A 24062-nucleotide genomic window follows, 5' to 3' on the forward strand; every position below is an offset into this window, starting at 1 on the left:
CTTCGCGCCTCCGCGGGCCGCCGCCGGCGGTACCGGGCTGCGAGCGAGGGCGGCGGGCGGGCCGAGCCCGTTCCGCTGGGGCGGGCAGAGCCGAGGGGCGCAGGAGGCATCAGCCGGTACGAAAAGCTCAAGCGAGGTCTTCGACGTAGGGGCTGCGTCTGCATTCGGTGCCATCTGCACTACCTGCAGCATATTAACTTCTACTCCTGGAACGTCATGGTGTTTGGGCTTAATATTAAACATCAAATATCGTTAGTGAATTCTTTAAGGACCTCATACATGTATCCTCCAAACATGCTGATGCATTAGTATGTTAAAAAAAAGTTTAAAATTTTCTTCAAGCAGTCTCATCCTGAGATAGCCTATATTGCATGCGAGATGCTACCTCTGAACTTATTGACACTTGTAATATTACATCTACTATTGAATTATCCATCGATCACAAATTCCAGTGTATCTGCAAGTTCCATGGTTTTGAATTTGCATCTTGAAAGCATGCATTAGTAAATATACATCCAAAAATAAGAAGAACACTATGTCACAATATTATCATAAAATGATGCTACGGAGAGAAGGGTTTATGTGGTTGAAAATGGACAGGATATCATTTTCCTGTGCAAGAAGAACAATCAGTGGAAGAAGAGGAGTAAGCACCAGAATTTCACAACTGAAGTTAAAACACATGTTCACTTAACCACCTGCAGAACCAGAGGGGAAAGGTGGTGCTTCCTAAAAACTCTTTGGGAAAAGGACTAGCTGTAGTTTTAAGGAGAAAAGCCAGAGGAGAAGAGACTTACAGGAAGAACAATTGAGTTCTAGAAGTAAATATTTTGAAAAGCAATGTAGAATGTAAAAAAATTACTTCTATTGCACCTATGGTTTATTTGGATTTTTGCTTCAAAACAAATGTTATTTCCAATGAGCTAATTCAGGCTTTCCCGGATTAGGCTAATAGTCGAGATGTAACTATTACAGGGAATTGTGCTGTTTTGTTTTTGCTGATTTAGATTCAAATCTGTGCATAACCAAGCCTAACAACAACAGAAAAAACAAAACAAAACAGACAAAGGTACCAAGTATGCTCCTACAGAAACAATAATAAACTATATGAGTGAAGGCAATTTATGTCAGTACAACTGCATCCACACTAGGGGCTGCAACAGTATAACTGTATTAGTATAAATAAACTACTCCCTTAGACATAGAATTATATTAGTACAAAAGCTGTGTGTAAAACGGGCTACATCTGACTAACATTGATAAAAATTATGTTGCTTTCTAAGGTAAGATTTGCCCTTTTACTAGTAACCGTCACCTCCTGATCAATTTACAGACAGTTAAGTTTTCCAGCACACCTGTGAGCTAAGGCATCCTGATTCAGCACATTTTAGAAATGCAAGAATAAGTGTCAGATAAGGCAGAGTCAGCCACAGCCAAACAGGTTTCCAGCAACACGGCCAGGCACGGAAACCAGCCCCTCGGTTCCTCCGTGCTAACCTCGCCGCCTGCAATATGTGAACTCTACAAACTATCTCTAAAGGGTCCCTGCAAACAGTGACTACGAAGCCAAATGACAATATTGTTTGCTACGCAGTGGTCCACATTTTCCATCGGAGAAAAAGATGTACAATATCCCTTTTTAAAGCATAACTTTTCTAGAGCATTGTAAATGGGATTTTCCATTGTAAGAAACATGGGACCTAATAAAGCTGTGCTGTGAAATTTCATTAAAATAAAATCCAATCAAAAAAGATACTAAAATTAGTATCACTGACATCTGTATAGTAATCTAAATTTGATTCAACATCGCTGGAAAATCTGCCACAATAGATCACTCATTTCAACAAAAGGCTATATGCACCTCACAGTGAGGGCATGTAATTTCCATTAATGTTAATGGGAGTTATGCAAGTGCATTAAAAGGATAATATACCCCCTGGTTTGTGACAACCCTGTCAAGTGTAAGGTGCTTCCCATTGAAGTGAATGGGGTTTCCATCTCATGTATTTCAAAAGAACTTGTTCTGGCACTGTTACAAAACACAGCGGATAACAACTATTATACATGCTCAGTGAACAGCTTCCAAAGTTAAAGCATTCCAGTGATTTCAGCTAGTTTTCCCATTGCCAAAAATTGAAGGATATAAAGGCATTTAAAACCCTGTGGTTTATTTGAAGTCTGGGGGAACAGTACCATGTGAAATCACCACTAAAACAAGAAGCTCTGAAAGCCTATTGGTGCAAGGGAGAAGGAACTACGCAGGTATCTACTTTTTAAATAAGCCAACTCTCTTCATTCACCGGCAGGAAAAGGCTTCCACTGCCATACAGGGCTCATCGCATCAGATCAGGAGTTCAAAGGATAAAGGGACAAAGCAATTTTACTCCCTTCGCTCCCACACCAGAGCTTTCTCACTCTGCATCAACTACATTTCTCACAGCAAGACATTTAACAGCTTGGAATTATTTTACTGTACTTCAAATATTAACAAATGTTACTATCTAAATATTTTAGTCTATTATCAACTGTACACACAACTTCAGAGACCTCAGAATAACATGTAGGCAACAAGACAAAAACAATGAAGTCAAGAGGAGAAATAAACATAGGAGCATTGGTTTATGAAGATGATGCCTACGAGAAAAATGAGATTTAAAGAGTAACAGTTTTTCTAGCAGGGAAAGTCTGCACGTGATGGAAAGCAGCAAAGGCAAAGAAAGCAAGCCAAAGAGGGAAAGACTTCACCAGCTCTGAGACTCAGGAAGACAGAGGAGAAAGGAAAGGCCAGATTTTAGAACACCTTGCAGGCAGAAAAGGTAAAACTTTGTACAAACCTGAATATAAAAGAAGGCACAAGTGCAGGTAATGCCTTTCTTTGTTTATAAACAATAACTGAAAACAGGGAACTGAAGAAAGTTAATCTTAAAAAGACAAAAATCAGTGTTTAGAAAAAGCTACAATGAGGAACTACATGTTCTGTAGTTTCCATATGAAGCTTAACGCTGTGTTAGGACACCACAGTGAAGACTGAACCCTAGGCAGAGGTGACATGGAAAGAGGCAGAAGCAGTGAGGGAGGGAGAAAGGAGAGCGACTCAGGACATCAAGTTCTGCTCCTTGCTTCACACCAAAGACTTTGTGTCATCTTGGGAAAGATTTTTCAACCTCTTTCAAAAACTGAGAGGTAGATAATACATCTAAGAACTTAAAAAAAGAAAATATCCCATGATATACCAATGGGCTACTGGAATTAGGAGGAAACAGATGTGCAGGCATTTCTTTGAATACCATCACACATCTATCTGCATTGTTAGACACCTAAAACTCTAAACATCGAGCCTACATTTTCTCTGCACACCTTACTTTGCACTAGCACAGCACAGATGCACATCCTGAACAACACATGCTGCAATGTTCACCAAAATACGGATTTGCACATAACAGGGAGCCACTTTGAACCAGCTGGCAGATACTGGTTCTCCACACCAGTATCTTTTCATCAGTTCAGAGATGACAACTGAACCTCAGGGTGTAACAGGAACCCACAGGGAACTGTCCCCTGTACTGGAGCACAAGAGGAAGAACAGCGTGTCGGCAATGCAGAGAAGCAGCTTCTGGGAAATGAGAAGACAGTCACAGAGAGTCCAAAGTCCTAAAAAAAAACCACCCAAAAGACAGAAGAAGAAAGGCAATATGCTGCATGAAGCATGTGTTTTTCACTGTTGCCAAATAGATTGTGCTTTCAGTGCTCAGAATATTGCTTTCTTCTCATGTTACATAAGATTGAAAAGAAGGGCTGACTTACACATTTTTAAATATCTCAAGTCAATGCCTTACAACTCTTATTCAGACTTGCTAATCTTTATCTTTGAAGTTACTCATCACATGTAAACCTCTCAAATCATTAGCAGTTTTGACTTCTCTTCTCTACTTTCTATTTTTAATATATACACACACATGTTCAGAGCTGTCTTTGAAGACCTAGAAATAAAGCCAGCAACAGAACACAAGTCTGATCTCACTTGCTTCTTCTCAGTTTAATTCATTACTGTAATTGCTCTAGAGTTACACTAATTACACTGGTCTGAACTTATCCCAATACAGAGTTTAACTTTTTACTTCTTTAAACAGCTGCAGTTCAGTTGTATAAAATATGTAAATACTGCTTCAACAACAGATCAGAATACCATTAGGAGGCCAGAAACAGTGCAATATGGGATCCAGTGCTCAGCTCCTTGATCACACATATTGCATGGCTTTTTCACTGCAGACCCCAGCATCATCCTGCTAAACAAAATTTGTGGACAGTTGCTCCAATGTTATCTCTTAAAGTGAAGTTGTGCTTTCTATAAATACGCAATCACATTATGGAGAAAGTGATTTATATGTTTTGAGGTATTATGGAAATGGAAGAGAAAAAACACAGCTGATGAGCAAAGGAAGGGGGAAAATTCACCTTGCTGTACTGATTCAAATGCTAAGCAAAGGAACGCATCATCCTCTTCAGCTTGAAAATATGGATTAAGTATAGTATACTGTATGAAATTAACTACAACTATCTGAGTAAATGTTTACATTGTATCAAGAATCCATTAGTATAATTCTAGTCTAGGATTAATCAAATACGTTTTGATCATAACTCACAACAGTAGATGCAAGTCACTTAGTAAAATATTGAAGAGTAAATAAAAATCAGGCAAAGGTGATGGGGAAGCTGTAGCCATAGCAAAAGTGATACCCCAGTGCACTGATAAAAAGTGGTAATTTATCTAGTTGGATAAACAACCCAAAAATAAATCTTTCCTGGAAAGCCAGACAAAAAAAGTAAACACAATTTATTAGAATGATTCTGAAGTTCACATACAAGATTAATATATGTGTACTGAGTATTAAAATTATTAATAAGGCTCAAAGATGCATCTGAATGTACATCTTCTGTATAGATTTTCAATATAGCATCGTTGGTCACATAGCCCATATAGAGAAGAAAAGAGAACATTAGTGAAAAAAGCCTTCCTTTTTTCCCATTTGTAAATAACCTTTATTAAAGCATTGCTGGCTTTCAGATAACTCTTCTAAAGAACTGGACAGATATTTTTGTACACCCTGATCTAATTTTCACTTGCAGACTTTCAACACATTTCAGTAGGGTGTACATACAGCCTGCCATTTGGATACCTGGATGCTGAAAATGTATGGATATAAAACAATGGCACAAGAGTCGACCGGATGCATTGTTTAACCAATGGCTTAGCTACAATCCCTTCTCATCAGAAGGTGCAAAACGCGGAAGACTCAAGTTAAAGTTCTAATGAGAGCGAATACAACAGAGAAGTTGGTAGCCATTGCCCTTATTTAAATAACATTTCCTAAAAATAGTAAACTTTGTAATAAAAACAAACAAGCAAAAAACTCCGTGACTATCTAATAACAACTATGCTCAGATTTGAACCTGTTAGAACACCAAAATGAATAATAAACCGATACAGAAAGGATAGAGCAGCTGGCCTCATCTCAGCAGAGCACTGCAGCGTTCCTCCTCCTCTTTGGCCCACTGTGCGTTTGAACTTAGTCAGGGACTAACGTCATCCCCCTTCCACAGCAGAGCACGCCGGCACCTGCAACAGTCTCCTTCATTTCCTGCCTCTGACCAGCTCCCAGAGCAGGGAAGGTACCTGGTGTATAGCTTGCAGCTCTCTGCCACAGGAAAGTTTGGTCTGCGGCTCCTAGGTTCAGGTGGGGGCACTGCACCCGCAGTAGGGCGGACACGCACCTTCCCTCACATCGACCTGTTCTGCAGGCCCAAAGTCCACAGAAAAACAAAAGGCTGCAGCTGGAATCAACTTCCATCAAGAGAAAGCAAGCTACACCTTACTGTTTACTTACTCTGCCTATCGTTAAGTCTGCTAATCATAACTGTTCAGCGGCTCCCTTTTCTACCTACCTCAAACACTTTTCACAGTAATACAGATATTTGGGCCTGACTGAATAGTCACATATTCTAAGCGGGACTTCAAATGCACAGGTCTAAGAAACGCTAGGAAAGCACACGTACGCAATCGCCCGCTTCCTGCGTGCACTGAGGGCTCAGTCATTTTCTTGTTCAGTTGCCACAATAATGTAAGTGATGCAAACTTCTTGGGGGGGGGGGGGGTATCTTTTATTCGACCAACTGCTACACATGGCAAGGAGCAGAGACACCCTCGGGCACACCAAGCTTCTCTTCTGGTCTGAAATAGAAGCAGCGATCCTCAAAGCTAAACCGCGAGTTTAACTGATGTGTTCATCAAGCTATCTGAAAGACAAGTAGCTGGTACCTCTGATACAGGGAGGCTTGCTAGCAAGGAAGAGACACAGCCTAACCCGTTAAAGCAACTCATCGCCTGAAAAACCTGGAGATACTAGCGAGGCGGGGATATGGCAGAAATCTGAAAAGAGGTCAAGAAAGTTATAATACTCATAAAACCAGTATTTCTAACACGTCTATCATTTTTACCTTCCAACTGAGTCATGAATTTTAATATTCAGGCTTATCTTTTGAAGGTGCTTTGTAGATGTCCCTCGAGGGTCAGAACTGATTCATCAGAGCCAGAGGGGTTATTCTGTGCGAAATATTCACCAGTCATTGGCATCTCCTATTTGCTGATCGTCTGCAAGGACCCTGGTGGTTTCTCAACTCCTACAGTTTCCGTAAGATGATCTCGTGCATTTGGTCATGCAAGTTATTTTCTCTGGGGACCATGGAGACATACCAGCAAGTATATGTGCAGTTCATGACTCTCAGTATAGGTAATATGAAGTTGTCCAAAAGACTCAATGCATACATTACATGTTCCTAAAATACTACTTTTTGAAATGGTTGCTTTTTAATCACAGATCAACAATTTTAATTTTTCTCTAGGTGCCAAGGACAGAGATTTATATAATGTCTAAAGGAGACTAAATTCATCCAAATGCTTTCAACTTCTTTAAAGATAATGAGGTAAATACTGAAACACAAGCATGTCCCACCCCTGCTGGGGAATGTTTTACTATAATTTCCAGACAATTAAAAATACAGAGTTGAATCCACTTCGGTGAGCTTTAACATCACTCGCTTAACTTTAGTGTTTGCCGTCTCCGATAAGGAAGTTACGATTAAGTTCCTGTCTAGAAAAAAAAAAACAATAACCATGACTACAATACTACACTATTAGCAACCACCAATTCAGTAATCTCCAAAATGGTTCTTGCCACCCTGTTTCCTACTATTCTCATCTTTTTTTGTTAAAAAAAAATGTTAATACATTTATATAAATAGGTTCAATTTTTGTTCATCTTTCAAAAGTTTCAGGCTACTTTTACAGTTGTCTAAAGCACTAAAGTCTGGCTACCTTCTGTGCTCACAGTATTGTGCAGTTAGATTCTTCCTTCATACTTTATAAAAGTCAGTAAGAGATTCCAGTGCCCTAATCTGACTAGCATCCTGGTCTTACATCACCTAATTATCTGAGGTTCAACTTTTTATTTTCTTTCAATCACATAATTACCCATTTGAGGTGATTTACATCTAACTGTGTTTTCTTAATATGTAGAGAATATTACAAGATACAACCAAGCCTCTTCTGCTATTCAATACTGTCACTTTGAGTTATTATTTGTAATCATAATTTCTCTTTTCATCTGCAAAAAATACTTACCTGTATGCCATTTTCTCTAGATGCATGGGTAGCATCCTCTGTATTTGCCATTAAAAAAAAAAAAAAAACAACATAACAACGTAGCTCATCATCATTGTAGGCACATTGCTGGCTACAACTATATTTGGCAAAGAACAAGTTGAGCCCGATTGGTCCCTCTAAACATTGTTTTTTGTTTTTTTTTCCCCCAAAAAACATCACAGCTGCACTTCCTGGCTTAGAACATATATTATTTCCAATTTCAATCATTACTTGAAAATGATGGTCTGATCCTGCACTCCTGAATTCAGAGAAAATTTTAGCACTAACTTCAGTAGAAGCAAAGCCTGTATTTTTATAACTGCAAATTCTCTGTATTACCAGTGAACAGCAAAATTACTATATGAGAGAAATGTGACCTGTAAGTCCCACTTACACACCTAAAAGGGAGCAAATTGATTTTTTAGAAGTGCTTAGCACCCACTGGAAACAGTTTCAAAAATTTATGTAGCTTTCTTAGGTCAGGAAATTGTGGCTGAATTCTCTTGATGTTTAGCAACACAACCTTTTGATTTGCACTTTAATTAGCTTTGTTATTATTATGCCTTAAAGTCTCATGCTTGATTACAGTTACAATTATCGAGAAACTTGCTAGTTAAGAAGTACGACAGAGACCAGCTACGTCCCTGCCAAACAGGAGAAATACCTGGGTTTATTTCTGCAGGAATTAAGGAGGTTTTTTTTCAAGACAGGACTGGATACTCTTAGCTGGAAAAGTTCTTGCCATCACTATAAAGCTGTTACTTAAACTGTAGATGCAATTGTAGATACAAATCAATTTGTTAAAATGTGCTTTTAAATTGAAAATCCCTTTTTGAAGATTTGGCTCTTTGGTTTTCCAAAAAACAAAAAAAAACCCAAAACAACAACAAAAAAAAACAGGCAAGTTGTAATATCAGCACATAGCTTCTGAAGTATCTACCAAGACATCACACACATTTTTAGTAGTAATAGCGGTAAAAGCAAAAAATATAACTGCTCTTCTTTGAGTATGAACAAATATGTGTCAATCAATATTTATAGTTCAGTATAAAAATGTTTTGCGTTTTATCTACTGGCAAAGAAACAGGTCAAAACAAGCTTCAAGCTTAATAAGTTCCATATGAATAGACTAAAAGAAGGTGGAGCTCTTTTGTGAATTGAAGTGGAAGGTTGTATCTGAAAGCTCTGGTTGTGGCAATATGCAAATCCGAGGTGAACTTCCTATTCAAACAGACTTTTGGCTTGCGGATCTCTAAATGGACACAAGATCACTGGCCAAGTCTTGTTCTGATTTACATCACTTTAATACAGAGTAACTGAAATAGCCTAGTATATCTCACCAGCAAGAAAGCATTTAAACGATCAGAAAAATATTTCAGCAAAAGCACTGTGACACACTTGCTAAATGAGAATCTATTCAAGACTCCCAGTTTTATGATTAAAAACCTCTAAAATGCCCTAGAGCAATTTTAATTTTTTAAAAACTATCTTGGGCATAAAATTCTTGCAAAATGTGTGTCCAATATCCAAAATGGGGAAAAAGAAATATATGCAAATAATTTCCCAGTCTTAGGCTCATCAAGTCAAAAGCAAAATAAGTTATATCAGGTAGCACCTGTCTAGAATGTTTGTTTTTAAAGGCTGCATAAGTTAGTAGGTGTTTGAATTTTAAAGTAGTGTGTCATTTGCCGGAAGGAAGTTGATAACACTTCAAATGCTAACAGCAGTGGAAAAAGCATTAAATTTTTATGGGCAGTAATGGTTCTTTATAGTAAAGTTAAATATCTCTGAAAACCATCTCTATTTGAACCATATTAAAGTTGAATGATAAGAAGTTAAAAGCAATATTTCATCATCTTTTCCAGTTTGTGTAGGCATTGATACACAGCATTTACTTCAACATATTGTTTAAGCTCTACAAAGGCTGTGAAAGACACTTTTCACTAACAATTGGGATAAACTGTTCTCTGAAAAAATTAGGGTTTTTTTACTTAAGTATTCTTTACTATATAGAGATATCTAGTCTAGTAAAATTCTAAACAATTAAAAATTAAGGATCCAAATAATGTTTCAAAGTTTTGCATTATTTTTGTTTAAAATTATAATTTGTGAAGAAAAAAGTAGCATTTTGAAAGTATTCTTAGACTTCTGCTAGTGATTTGTCAAAACTAGCCTTAAAAGCATAGAGATGAATGATGCATATTCATTTCACTTGTTCAACTGAGATTTTTAAAGATAAAAAAATTTAAGTTTGGAACCTTTTGCTCCCAACTAATTCTTCCTCCTCTCCCCACCTGAAAATCCCCCTCTCTTTTTCCATAGCTATCTGTAATAGCTATGTCTAAAACAAACCCTTGGATTTGCTCTCCCGAGAGACAAGGCTAGAATTTGCAGCTTGCAACTTTTCTAAAAATCAGCCAATTCCATAGACTTAAAAAAAGATAATAAAAAAAAATAGTAGTTCCCATTTGGAATTCAAATCACCAACGTTAGTATTGTTCAAGAGCTGTTTTGGGTTTTTCTGCTATGAAGCACAAGGTTTTGATGCAAAAATTTAGTTTAGAACAAGATTTTTGGGCTGAGCTGCCTGTGTAGATCAGTGTAAATTCGACATGTTTCAGTATACAAACTGTGCATATCAATCTTCTGGAACAAGCCCATGCACAATTGCCTGGATGAATCCAAATGCTTTAAATTGAAATTCTGCAGGGGAAACAACAGCAAAGCTATTCCACAGTTACTGCCACAAACTGCCAGATTTGAGTATAAAGTGTGAATGACCGGCATTTCCCTATGTATTTGACCTTCCCTTGCAATCCAAACCCTAAGCCTGTTTGGCTGATACTGCAGGACAGGAAAATGACATTTGCATCAGGACACTGTATTATCATATGGCAATATAGTTCAGATTTGAGGTCAAACTTTGCAGTTCATTTAAACTTGGCAACATTTGGCTTTTTATAGATGAAAATATAAAAGTTTTAATTCTGTTAGATTTTTAGCTCAACTGGTTTAACATATCTTAAGCTCTCTAATAATAACTTTTATTTCTTACCTATTACTTTCAATAATTAGATCTCAAAGGGTTTTTACAAATGAGGTACAGAATCTTTGTTACATTGATTGAAAAAGTGAGCTGTAGAAAGGTAAAATGACTCAGTCGAGGTCACCTCAAGAGGCCAGTGACGGACCTGGGAACAGATCTCCTGGGCCCCGAAGCACTGCTCTGTTTCCTAGGCTAGCAGTTTCCAGCTCGAAGCCTGTGGACCCTCTGGGGCTCTAAAGGCAAGAGCAAATCTAGTGCCAGAAGGCATAAATTCACTATACAACATCTACACCTATAACAGTGTGTTACCAAATTGAAAGAGATTAAAATCTCTAAGCTAAGATTAAATCTCTAGGCTACATACAATCTTTAAGTATCTACCTCGCTCATAATAGATCCTATACATACATCAGAACATATCAACTATCCCGTGCTAACAGTTCTTGGAATGCCAGGACATGGGACATAGCACGTGCGCGCACGCGCGTGTGCTGTGTGGGCACGGAGGTATGCTCCAGCACTTACTGGAATGAGCAGCATGCCCGTGTTTCTGTAGGGGAGTGCGGGAGAGAGGTGCAGGGCCCAAGGCAATAACCTTCCCGTGACACCCCAGACCTATATCCCTACTGGTGTTAAGAAGAACTGAAGAGGACTTCATCCCACTCCTCGCCACCACCTTAGCGAAACAGCTTGTACTTTCCAGGTCTGGTATTCTGGGTTGTCTGAAGACTCAGACAGACATGTCTATAATGATGACACGTTGCTCAAGTAGCTCAGTTGTTCAAGAACCGCGCGGAACACAACTACAAAAGGAAGAATTAAAATAAATAAATAAACTACAATTCTGATATAATCACATGATTACAGGTGACGGACCTACCTTGTTTAGAATTCATTCCAGCTCTTCCCAATTTGGGCGGGAAAAAAAGGCAATGATGAAAATACCAATGTATTTAAGATGGATAGACATGCTTGAGGATCTCACTATACCAATCAATAGGTAGTCTATTTACTTTGATCCACTAAGGATCAAAGATACCAGCCCGAGAACAAAAAAAATGGGGAAAAAATGCAGAGGAGTGCTCAAGATACATAAGAAAATACCATGTTCCAGCTGAGTCCCTTTCATCAGTCTTTAATTGGTTTCCATTCTAAAAGATCTTAAGAGACTAAAAAGTTTATTAAAACTTAAACATAATGCAGACTTGTCTGTTGCAGGGCTGATAATGGGCAGTGATGATTATTCACAACATTTGCGTGCCTACACCAGTTTGTGCCTAACAGCAAAATGCCTTGAGGATGCCAGTTCAGACACATTTAAAAATGTTGTAGGGGTAACTTTATCCCAAGAGACTTTATGCTAACTCAGATATTACTTCTTCTCCCATAGTTTACCAGAATAAATCATGAGCTTGGCTCAATCTGGCAAAAAGTCAGATCTAGATCTAGTTTATACTTCCAGATGATCCAGTACTGCACAGATCTAATCTTAATGATCACATAAACACAGTCTGCAAGTGTTAGGGAGTGGGAGTGTTAGCATTTGCCTATCAGACCTAAACACAGAGTAAAAGATGAGACAAACTCTCTAACAGGCTGTATCATAAAGCAGGTGCTCCCCTTACCTTTTAAAACTGTAATCTCATAGCAATCCTTCTCAGAAAGTTTACAGCAGATATTTCAAGCCCTCTTTTTCCTTCAGTTTGCCATGTGCCAATCTCTTTCTCCTCTCACTGTAAGTTTTGACAAAAACAAATTCAGGGAAAAGACTTGTCCCAATGACTACAATAGAGAGGAACTTAGGTAAGGTAGAAGCTTGAGTTTCTTAGTAGCTTGATCAGTTTAATGGGAAGGAACAATGAAATAATGTGGCAAATAGTTATAGCGTGGATACAGATATTAACCGTGGTTGGATTTTTATATTGTCTAGCTTCTTTTGATTTTACTTAAGATACCTCCCCATCTTTTTCTTGCATAGAAGTCAGCTTCCTGTTCTCTCCTTTACATGTCACCTCTGTCAACAGAAACAACCTGTTTATCTCGGTGTTTTTTCCCACACCACTTTTACTGAAATGGAGAACATCATATAAACGGTCTAATTACACTGGTCTGAGGCAACGTACATGAAATAGCAGGTTATGTTTAGCAGCACTATTAAGTAAGATTAGAATAAACAAGCTCAGTAGTTTTTATAACTTGAAATGTATTGCATATAAAAGTAGTCTCACAGGTCGTTCTACATCTGTGTTTATATGATGATGAATCTTTCTGCAATTTAAACAGTGAAATATTTTGTCTCCATCCTGACACATTATCATAAAGTCTAAGGATTACAGTTAGGATGGCTATTCCTAGGGGCATAATATTAGCTGCATATGAGATTGATGTTGGTAGCTACAATGAAGCATAATACCACTATCTCTATTATAGCGGAGCATTAGAAGTTCTCTTGCTGACCTACAGCTCTAAAAATAAATGCTGAGTGACATGAATAGCTTTGCAGTAGTTCCCAAGTTAAAGAGGTTGAACTATAATAGACAAGTTGCATACAGTGCTGTGAATTCTTCAAGTACAATTAAAACGTTTATAATCCGAAGCTTGCGTTTTCACATGCTTTCCTACATATCAAATACTCAGACAATGCTACAATTCAGTATTAAGCAAGCATATGAAGCCACATGTCAAACAGATAACACTCGGGTCTCATGCTATCTTGATTTCAATGAAGAAATAGTTTTCAAAAGTCTGGAGAACACTCCCATGCATTTGGCAACTACTAAATTTTAGCAACATAAAATCAACAGTGATGCATCCTCAAAAAGCTTGTAAGGACTGTCCAGTATCTTTTATTTCTGCAGCTTCATTAATACACTTCTTTTTAATTCCCCTGACTTAATTGTACACATGGCTGCAGTCTTACAGTGACTTACCACAAAGATCAAGTAGATTATTAAGTAACTAATTCTGTGGAGCTGGATGAAGTCAGAGTAGCTGCCTTAGTGAGCATCTTCAAACAAGAAGATAAGTGTTTATTCATTAGGATTTTAAATTATTGCTTCAGATTTATAAGAATGCAGGAGGCACCTTGTTCCCCTGGGCCCCCCGTATTCATTTAGACTACAGTCAAAAGGAACAGAGAAGAGCAACCAGCAAACCTGCAAACCGTACCAGTAACACAGTCACTTTCAAACTTGATAGTCACTAGTAATCCACAGTAGAGATAAAAGTCAAACTATTTTCACCTCCCTCTCCAAAAGCTTCCTTAAAAGAATTAGATTTGTGGATGTAAGATATTTCATGCCACTGTAACATGTACTGCCATTTAGCTCCACCACACTCTTCCTCCCTGTCCCACCTACTTTCCCATCATTCAGGAAGCCTTCGGGCTGCAGTCCCACTATGTGGTACTGGACCTGCTCCTTCAGCTGGCCTCTAGAGAGCGGGAACACCGCAGGCTCCAACACTGAAGGCAGGCAAACACAACAGGAAAGCCATGCTGGAAAAAGAAATGAATGTTCCTTGAGAGAGGAGTCAGCTAGACCCAAATAAGTAAAGGGAAGAAGTAGTTAGTAGCCAGAGTTTCCTCCCTCCAGTTAGCCATGTTCCTTAATTCAGTCAACTGAAGTAAAAATCAACACATAGGATTAAAGAAGATTTTCTGTGAAAGGGAGAGGTTTGATGAATAGACAGTATCAAAAATACACTGTATGTCTTTAGACTGCATACTAGATGCAAGAGAAAACAAATGTACTACTAAAATGCCATACTGGTTTCCATTTGCCTATACTGCTTTACTTTGCTGCCAGTATTTCTTCATGCAGCTCATGCATGGCAGAAAACACTCATACAGCCTTCTCCACCCACCCGATGTGATCCTGCTGATATAACAGCTTTACATACTGGTATCTAAATAGAGATTTAACAAGTTCTGCCGTCTACAGAGCTTTTAAGGAAACGCTGCTACAGTTGAGAAGTTCATAAGTGATACTACTGGATTCAGTCTCCTTATCAACAGCTTCAGGAGCAAAAAGGAAAAGCCCTATAAAACAAAACTTCTGAATCTCAAAGTCTAAAGCTATGGTTCCTAACAAAACAGTTTAAACATAAGAACAAGTGCAGCAGAGACTGGCCTGAAGCATTCAGGTCTGACAATTTCAAACTCAGTCTCAAAAATTAAGGAGATCTATTTACCAGCTAGTTTAGAAACCTAGTTATCAACCCCGGTGTTCTTGTGTTTGACTACTCTTATGTTCGCTTTGTCAGTGGGGAGCCAGTGTAAAAAGGTGGTCACTGGTTCAAGATCACAGTCTGATTAATGAGAAAGCAGCAGAACTTCACCTCTACTTTGAGTAGTTAAGTACTCAACAGGGTGCAAACCATTGCACGTAATGCTGCCCATCTCATTTTACACCTGTTCTAATGTAAGTAATCATACACACGCAGAGCAACAGGAAACTGGGTTCAAGAATTCCCGATTCTTTTTTCTGACAAGACATTTCCCTGGTGAAAAAAAATTCACAAACCTCACCTCCACTAAGAGCTAAGTGTGTGTCAAACTTTTTTTTTTTTAAATAATAAAAAGCTTATACTATGTATCTTTAAATCAAAAACCAAATCTACTGAAGCCAAGAACTATATTGCACACCCGATTCTCTACCTGAATGAAGGTGAACAAGACAACGAACCCAGATGAGAATGGTTATTCAAGTCACCTATTATACTACTGGCAGATGCTAAAACTTTATGAGGATATGAGCAGTATAAAGAATTAAACAGGAATGAAATGGTTTCAACATTTGGAAAACCCACTCCAAAGGCTGAGGCCCCCAAGGGCAGCAGAGCCGGAGGGCTGCCGGGCTGGTCGCATTTGGAAAGCGACAAGTGATCTCACCGCAGCCCAAAACGGGGCACTGCCGGTTGGCGGCACGGAGCCTGCAGCAGCTCCGCTCCCCCCGCTGTCCTGCCCCCCTTCTCCCCCACGTGAAGCCCTTATCCGAACGCCTTGGCAGGCGAGACCTGACCATGTTCTAGCCACGTACTTTCACGTTTCCACCTCTGTTATTCTGTTCTGCTCCCTTTAAGGCTCTCCAGCATATGTGGTACGCTGCACAAACCCAGGCAGAACATGCTGAACCTAAGAAAGTTCACCTTTAAAAAAAGTGCTCTACACAGAGCCCATATGGAATAAGCTCCTATTCTCCCAGGCAGGGCTTAATTCAAACTGCAGCGTTTTAGGAAACTAGCTTGCAGTTTGAGTAGTTGATTGTCACTCATCCAATATGAAAAATTGCCACCCTAAGGACCTTTACCCTTTATAAAAATACTTTTCTTTACAGTTACACATGAATATAAGCCACGTTTTAAATGAATTACATTGCTTCCTATAATACATGCTTTCCTCCGTATTGTTAGGAATTATTTTTCAAACTAAGCAAATTTCAAGCCTTTGATACTGCTTGCACTGTGCCTTGAAAAAAGGCCCAACCATTTATTTTCTAAACTAAGGAGCACATGAAAAGTAGAACTTGCAAGAGAGTGTATTTTTAGCATATAACAGATTGCAAGCAGTAAGGCTACAATTAATATTTTATTCTAAGCTCTGTAGGATCATATCAGATGCAAAGATTAACTGCAGACAAGAATCTACTCACCTAAACATCCGCCACTAGACAGTAGTGAAAAAGAAAACCACCCCAGCATTCATGGCAGTAGCACACATGTACCACAGCACTATGTTCTCCTCAGCATGCATTTGGAAAGACAAAAAAATTATTGACATTACTAACAATGAAAATTTCAAAGTTCCATTTCTGCTTATATATTTTAATTTATGCACTGGATGCAGAAAGGTTTTATCTACACAAGCTCCTAGGACCTACTTAACCGAACAGTGGGACCAACCAGATGGGGTTATGCTGTTATTTTAAGTGGTGGGCAAAACAGCCGGGTTTCTTTGGTAAGCAGGCTGCGACTGCCTCCCATCGGTGATGATTCTCAGCTGGAGTCCGTGCTGGGCATACGTGGGTTTTTTGATGCAAGACTAGAAAGCATATCCACTACAGCTCTGTAGCATTTTTTCCTGTTTCAGTTACTATAGCTTTTCATTTAGGTCACAGGTACAACATTGTGCTTTTGGAAATGAAGGTTGTTTGCTTAGGGAGCTGGATAGTTCAGCATACCTACAGGTTACAAACACACTTTCAACTTGAAAGCAGCTTAATTTAACAGAGTGAGTGTGTGTGCGCACGCGTGCATGTGTGTGCCCGTGTTTCTGAATTGATGTAAAAACAAGGAGTTAAAAAAACAAAAAACAACCCCCCCCCACCCACTTGATATCCTGTACATCTCTTGCAAAAGAAAAAAAAAATCCTTAAAATCTATAAAAAGTGAATCATGGCTTGTCCTGTGAACTTCTCCAGGAGCAAATGTCATCACATACTGCACTGTCTGAGGGAAAAATATGGCATCTGCAAGACTGTTTCGAGCTTTCAAAGGAAATATGCCCTGACAAGCTCAATACATGAGCCAAAGTTTATATGTGAGACATTCTGTGAAACTGCAGCTTGGAAAATTCCAGTGCAGAAGAAATGAACCCTTTAGCAAAACTGTTCATTTCTAAAACAAATAAATAGAAAAACAGACAAGAGGGGCAAGTTATAAAACAGCTAGGTGTATGTGTGAGAGAAATTGGTTAAAAAAAAAAGTTCCCTCCCCCTTAAACTGTTTAAAGATTTTTATTTCAAAAAAGCACTGAGTAAGTGCCAATGTTTCTTTAAAGAAATGAGCCTGATATTGCATATTTATCAGGAACTCTGGGGATCTGTATAGCAAGTACATGTCAGTTATTTTACAGAGAACTTACTAATCTGTTTATACTCCTATAAACCATCCTGCTGTGAGCAGGCATAACACAGTGTATATACTGACCTGCTGAGGGAACTCGGAAGCCCTACGTGATAGACTGTTTTCCATACTCTGACTTACATAGCAAATTCATTTTATATATTGATACCTTCCCCTTTTTTTCTTGGTATACCTGTAATGAGGAGCGTTGTTCCCTTAAAAGAGGGAACAAAACACATTGGAAGCTATGTTGGGGGCTGTTTTATGTAGAAAGCTGCATAGAAAGCAGATAATAATTCAACTTATATTGTTTGACCTCCAGCCTCACATTTAATGTTTATAATCAAATTAGAACAGAACAGAGGCTGCATCTTTTTAAGCATTTATATGACACTTAGTAACCTGAAGCCTCAATTAAAAATACAGCCTTTTTTGACTTTTCTGAAATATAAATTCATCATATGGAAGATAAAATACTATAAAAATCCTAACAGCTGTAAGGCATAATGCACCTGCAAACAAAGAAACCCATTTCAAATGCCCCCTGAAATACATTGATATTTTGTTAGTGGCATCTATAATATGCCAGCCTTGCGTTTTTGCACATACCTGTCATATCCAACAGCATTCACTGCTACCCTAACTGAATCAACTCCTTCATTCGTTATCAAGGCACACTTTCCTCTGCGAAGTGTCAGACTGTTTTAATGATTTATTTATTTCAAGTCATTTGGTAGTAGCTGGTAAGTCAATAGGTGCATGTTAAAATGATCTTTCTTAATTATTTAAGGCTTCTGAAGATTGAAAAAAAATCTTAACATGAATTAAGCATTCACTAAATAATGCTCAAAGAATCAGAATCCCTAAAGTCTTTTTGAAAATAAATATGGGACCTGACAAGCTAACTTCAAGAATAACCATCAGAATAACTAATATGCCTGGAATAGTATGCCCCTCCACAAGCAGCTTTCTACTGTTGCATATTGGGTAAAAATCTATTGATATTGACACACTGACATTGACAGATAAGCAGCAATAAAGATGCATGGACACCTTCTTCTAAGCCCTTGGTGTTGAAATAACATTCACTGTGTGATTAATGGCCGATGCATTTGTGAAAAGGTGCTGTCATCATTAAGGATTTCTGAAACATTGTCTGTTCCAACATGTTTTTAAATGCAGCTGAGGTCAGCACTGGGAGATGTCAACCAAACACTGGAAACTCCTGAAGCAGCTCCTCAAAGAGATAAACAGTACTGAAGATACAGTTGACATTCAACAGAAAAAGGCACATAGTTTGGAACTATAATTCTTTTACTGGTTTTGAAGGTGTTTGCAAATTGGTACAAGAACATAATGAACTGAAATGAAACTTGTCTTGTAAGGAGTACATGTAGTGAAATTCTTCTAGTAAGACAGGAGTGTCATTAAATAAAATGTTGTGGTTATCTTTCAGATGGACAGAAGAGCATAAATTGGTCAAATGCTCATTCTGCTCTATAGAGAAGTGTATTAATACAAAGCTTTGTCAATTAGAAGTTCCACATTTACTCCAAATGAACAGATCAATTTTTAAAGAATGAGAAACATCTTGCCTAACAAATTTTTCTCTGTTAGAAGTTTTTTGTGTAGAGCAGTACCTTTCATATAAAGCAGAAGTTTAGACTGTTTAGAGTGATGTGAGAAATGATCCAGCATCACTTCCTACAAAAAAGATGCCAGCGCAAACAAACGTTAACTTACTTTCCAAATCTTTATCATATATCTCTCATGCTTTTTCCTGCAATGCCACAGGGGACCTTAAGGAAGGAAACTTGTTTCTTACTTCGTAAGAAATTCCCAAGATGTCCTATATGCCAACTGCTGAGGGATTTTAATATCTTCCTTACAGCAACAATAAGACCATGAGTCATTTTGAAAGGAGCAAAATGAACAGGATATGATTGGCATGGTTACAACATTGTTTGAGATTTTATGAAGTCAGTCCTTCCAAATGAGCAGCAAGGCTTCCAAAGAGATGCAGAAGCTATTTCCCAGTATGCGCAGACAGAACTTGCCTTGAGGAGAGAAAAAGCTGCTATAAAGCAACTTCTGCTGCAGACAAAACATATTTTATGTGCAAGAGAGGGAAGAAAACCTGAATTTAGCTTTCATAGGTAATTATAATCATGATGGTTATTATAGTTTAACTATGATTAAGCAAGTTGATTTATTAACACCTGAGACCTAATCATAAGCGTGTCTGCCCAAGGAACATGAGCAGAACCGATGTCCACGTTTCTAAGCTACTTAATTGTAGATCTGCCATCATCTATGCCACAGAAAGTTAGTCAGACCTGATTGTTTTTGCTATTTACCATTTCTGTCTTGATATCTAGCAGCTTTCTCTGTAAAATGCTAGTTTCATCACAAATGTCTTCAGCGTAAATAAACAACATGCTGTGCTGCCTTTGATAGTGAAGACTGAGGTTTGCCTCCAGTTTTAACTAGTATTGCCCTAAACTTCCCTGTGCACCTCTGAATTCAGACAAAAAAAAGCAGGGTGGAAACAGCCTCAGGATTAAGGTGGAAAAAGTCTTTCTCAGTGCATCATATTGTTTAACACACAAGCTCCCATAATACGGGAGATAAGCACGCTCTTTGTGGAGTGCCATAGACTCTCTCCAGCTCCCCACACCTGACAGTCAGACCCTGAGAGTTACAGACAACCTGCAGGGCTGTAACTAAGAACACAGAAGTACCAGTAGTACAGAGGAGGCATGTGAGTTAGAGGATTAAAGTCTTCTCTTTCTGTCCCAACTCTGTAAAGTAGTAATTGCTATTCAGTGTCTGTGTGGGAAAGGTCAATTTGTACAGAATCAGTTTGTGACTTCAAGGAAAAACAAACAAAAAAACCCCTCGTATCATTCCTGTTTCTCAAACTCTGAAAGTAAAATATAATGATTTTTTTTTTTAAACAGGGTTTTTTTAAATAGAAATTTTTATTTAGCTATTGTGAGATCCTTAAAGGAACTCTGCATAAGAAACCTTTTCTCCTGCAATATTTACAGGAGAAGATACTACATTTTCAGAAGTTCCTCACAAGGCCAGAGGGGCTCATTTCTCATGGCAGTATAAAGGTTCCACCTGACTATTTTCAGACAGGAAGAAATGTGCCATTCACCCCAACCTTGATAAATCAGAGTCACTTTCAAACATAAGAAATGTTTTCTTATCTGTATGTCTAATCCCCTGATAGTTCAGGTGCATAGGGAAGGAAGAGCTCAGATGCCTTTGGTTTGGTCACCGACTGCTGAAGCACTCCTTAGGCTTTAGGACAGAGCAAGCCCACTGAGAGGGAAAGACGGACACATTCCTTCTGTCGGTTCAGGCTCCAGGCCCCCAAAGTGAGGGTCTGTGCAGAGCAAGTCAAACTGCTCCCATATATCCCAATATTGGGTTTCACAAGTGGTCCAGGCATTTGTGAACAGCAAGATTCATGGCAGAGCTTAACTGAGAACACCGTGAACAGCTGGAGTGAGGAGAAAAGCCCTGAAAACTTTCTTCATGACAGGAAGATAAACAAATCCTTTGCCCAGTTTTGATGTCACTTTCTTGGCAGCACTAGTCTGTCTTTGCAGGACCCAGAGTCACAAGACTTACCTGTGCTTTAGGGAAATCTGCTTTCTGTAGGACTCCTCTTAGCCAGGTTAAGGCTCACACAATGGAGCTGCAGCTATCGGGGACTTGAGAGCTTCCACATCTGTCCAGCTTAAAAGCCCATGCCTTCACAGAGGACCTTAGCAGGATCTGACGGCAAGGCAGAGCCTACCCTTTACTGGCCCCTGAAAGGGCCCATAGCCCCCTCTGAGCTGGCTCCATGCTCCCCTGGCTTCCATGGTGCTGCAGTGGGGTGCAGAGATGATACACCAGACGGAAACAGAACCAGATGGAAACAGAGAACATGTTTCAATGACTCTCCACCTCAGAGGAAAAGAGCTAGCAGCTCATATGAAGTAGTCATTACTGCAAATGAATACACACCAGGTTAAAAGACAAAATGATCAAGAGAAGTTCAGCTGGCAATTTGTTCCACTGCTGAAGGCAGAAAATCTGATGGCCTGAGCTGAAACATGGGCCATAGGCCCAGAGCCTCTAGCAAGAACACTGGTCCACCTCCAAACTCCACACCTGTAAGTGAAGTGATGAGACACACTACATCAGGAGACACGATTTATTTTTTTTGAAATTAAGAATCTAAATTTATTTTAAAAATAATTTTACATCAAAAGCATCCCTGGTGTTGGTTCACTGACTGAATAAGGTCATTCCAAGAACACAGCTGCCACAATGTTTGCCCTATTTTACAAACTGGCAGAAAGAAAGGAATAATCATGACTGATCAAAAAAAAATCTAAGTTGTCAATATAGACAGTAAATAAATCCATGTTTTTAGATCTCTTCCCCTAAAAAAAGCTCCAAAAGGCAGCAAAAGCCAAAAAAGATGAGAAAGGGAGCAAGCAGCAGAGAATGACAGCCAGTAAGAAACAACAGAACACATGTAATAAAATCTAATATAGAGCAGTTTCCATTCGAATGGACCTAGGATGCAGCCTGACCGACCATATCATAGATGAACTGTCCAGGAACACAGATAAAACTTCACTCTGCAGGATTAGGAAGCAAATCAGTCACAGCCCTTGTTTGTACTGTCTTGCTTCTCTTTCTTGGTGGGATGTCATTCTGACAGTGCTTTGGCAAACTCTTCAAGAAAGCTGCTTCTTGCATTTATTTCACTGTAGCCTCGTCAAGAACATTAAAGCAATAAGGGTGGGTTAGCTACTTGACAGTAATTGGGAAACACCTCAGGGTACAAATTCTGCTCTTCCAAGACAAAGGGTTAAAATTAAAATAGCTGACTTTAATGGGACTGAAAGATCAATAGACCCCATGGCAAATTAACAGCATGTGTAATAAATGAAGAGAGGTTGCTGCCAGGCTGCTGGGAAGTGTCACTGGGCAAAGGATCTAGGGATCCAAAATGTCTGTAGGCCATGCTGTACCAGCTTTCTGAACTCACTGTGAAAGAGGATTAAAAATCAGAACCATCAGATAAAGTTAAATGGAAAGCATCTCTCAAATTCCACAGAGAAGACCTGTATCCTCCAGAAGAGGAATGCGTAAGATAAGTGGACTCCATATAAGTCATTGGGGTGAGGAGACTACAAAAGGGTAGTAGATCAGAGCAGAAATTTCTCTGAGGAGCTAATGGGAAACACAAGGAGTGAAGAGATCTCCAAGTAAAAGGATATTCTATAGGGAAGATGCACAGAGGCAGACAGAAGAGGCATGATGGCAATCACCTGAACGGTGATCCTGCTTCCAATTAAAAGCACAGGAAGAATTTAAGCATCTAGAATGTAACTGTGTGAGAAGGTAGTCACGCAAACTGAGATAGCTTTGAGTTCTTAAATTCAAAATAGCTAAGGCCACCCAAGACTTCTCATGCTAAAGACAGAGTAAGGTCTAACACATCAAGTTTTAGTTTATTCAAAGGTAGAAAGAGAAAACAGGAGCTTCATGACTACTCTTTTTTTCCTACCAAATGAAGAGCTTTTAAGAGTCTTCAGTTTTGCCAGGAGAGACTTCTTCACAAGAAAGTGCTGGCTGCGGCCCCAGACCCACTGGAAATGCTGATCGCTGCTGCGTCCCACAGGCCCTATGGACTTCCAGCTATTATTCCAGCCCTGGGAAAAGATTTCTACACTTCCCTGAGCTTGTTCACATCCACATACTTTTTGCAATGCAGACTTATTCATAGTCCTCAATATGTTGGGATGGCTTGAAGCTATCATAGATCTTCCTCTTTGCTGGGCTGCAAGTCCCAAACTCTTAAAAGTACCGAATTTCAGCCAATATCCTAACACTGTTTCCTGCAGGAGCTGGGCTGTCCTGGAAGGTTTTTTCAAGTATGGACTATTTTTAATTCTGAAAGGTTGCAGCTACAAATAGCCAACAACCCCTCCTTTTCTTCTTTTCTTTTTTTTTTTCTTTCTTTCTTTTTTTTTTTAAATCATGTAATATTGACACACTCTCCATTTCTTTATATTTTCTTCTTCTTTGGGCAAAGGCAAATTGTTCTGTCTCTAGTTAGTTTTCTCCTTTGTGAACAACCAAGCAAAGAACTAATTTAGATGTTTGGCAGTATCTAGTGCTTCTATCATTAAATTATCCCTTAGAAGCTCTGCTAACTTTTTAATGATTATCTTTGACTCATATCCCTGAAAAGTGTCTGTCTTCACTTCTTAAGCAATCTTAAATTTTTCTACGTCAGTATGTACAGTTATCATCTCAGTCCCGTTTTACAAAACAGCTATGTCAGTCACTTTGCATCATTTAAACATTTGAATATTGATATCCTTTTATGCACATTCATACTAATTGATATTAGCTTTTTTTCTCTCTCCAACAAACAGTCTTAACACCTTGGAACAG

At 38.8% G+C, this 24062-nt stretch overlaps 1 protein-coding gene across 1 annotated transcript in view; it reads right to left on the reverse strand.

Annotated features, from left to right (window-relative positions):
• Positions 1-24062, reverse strand: part of SULF2 (sulfatase 2) — a 174820-nt gene that overhangs the window by 70916 nt on the left and 79842 nt on the right. The gene's annotated exons all lie outside the window — the stretch shown is intronic.

This window comes from Apteryx mantelli, chromosome 18 (genome assembly GCF_036417845.1).
Source record: "Apteryx mantelli isolate bAptMan1 chromosome 18, bAptMan1.hap1, whole genome shotgun sequence".
Lineage (NCBI taxonomy): Eukaryota > Metazoa > Chordata > Aves > Apterygiformes > Apterygidae > Apteryx > Apteryx mantelli.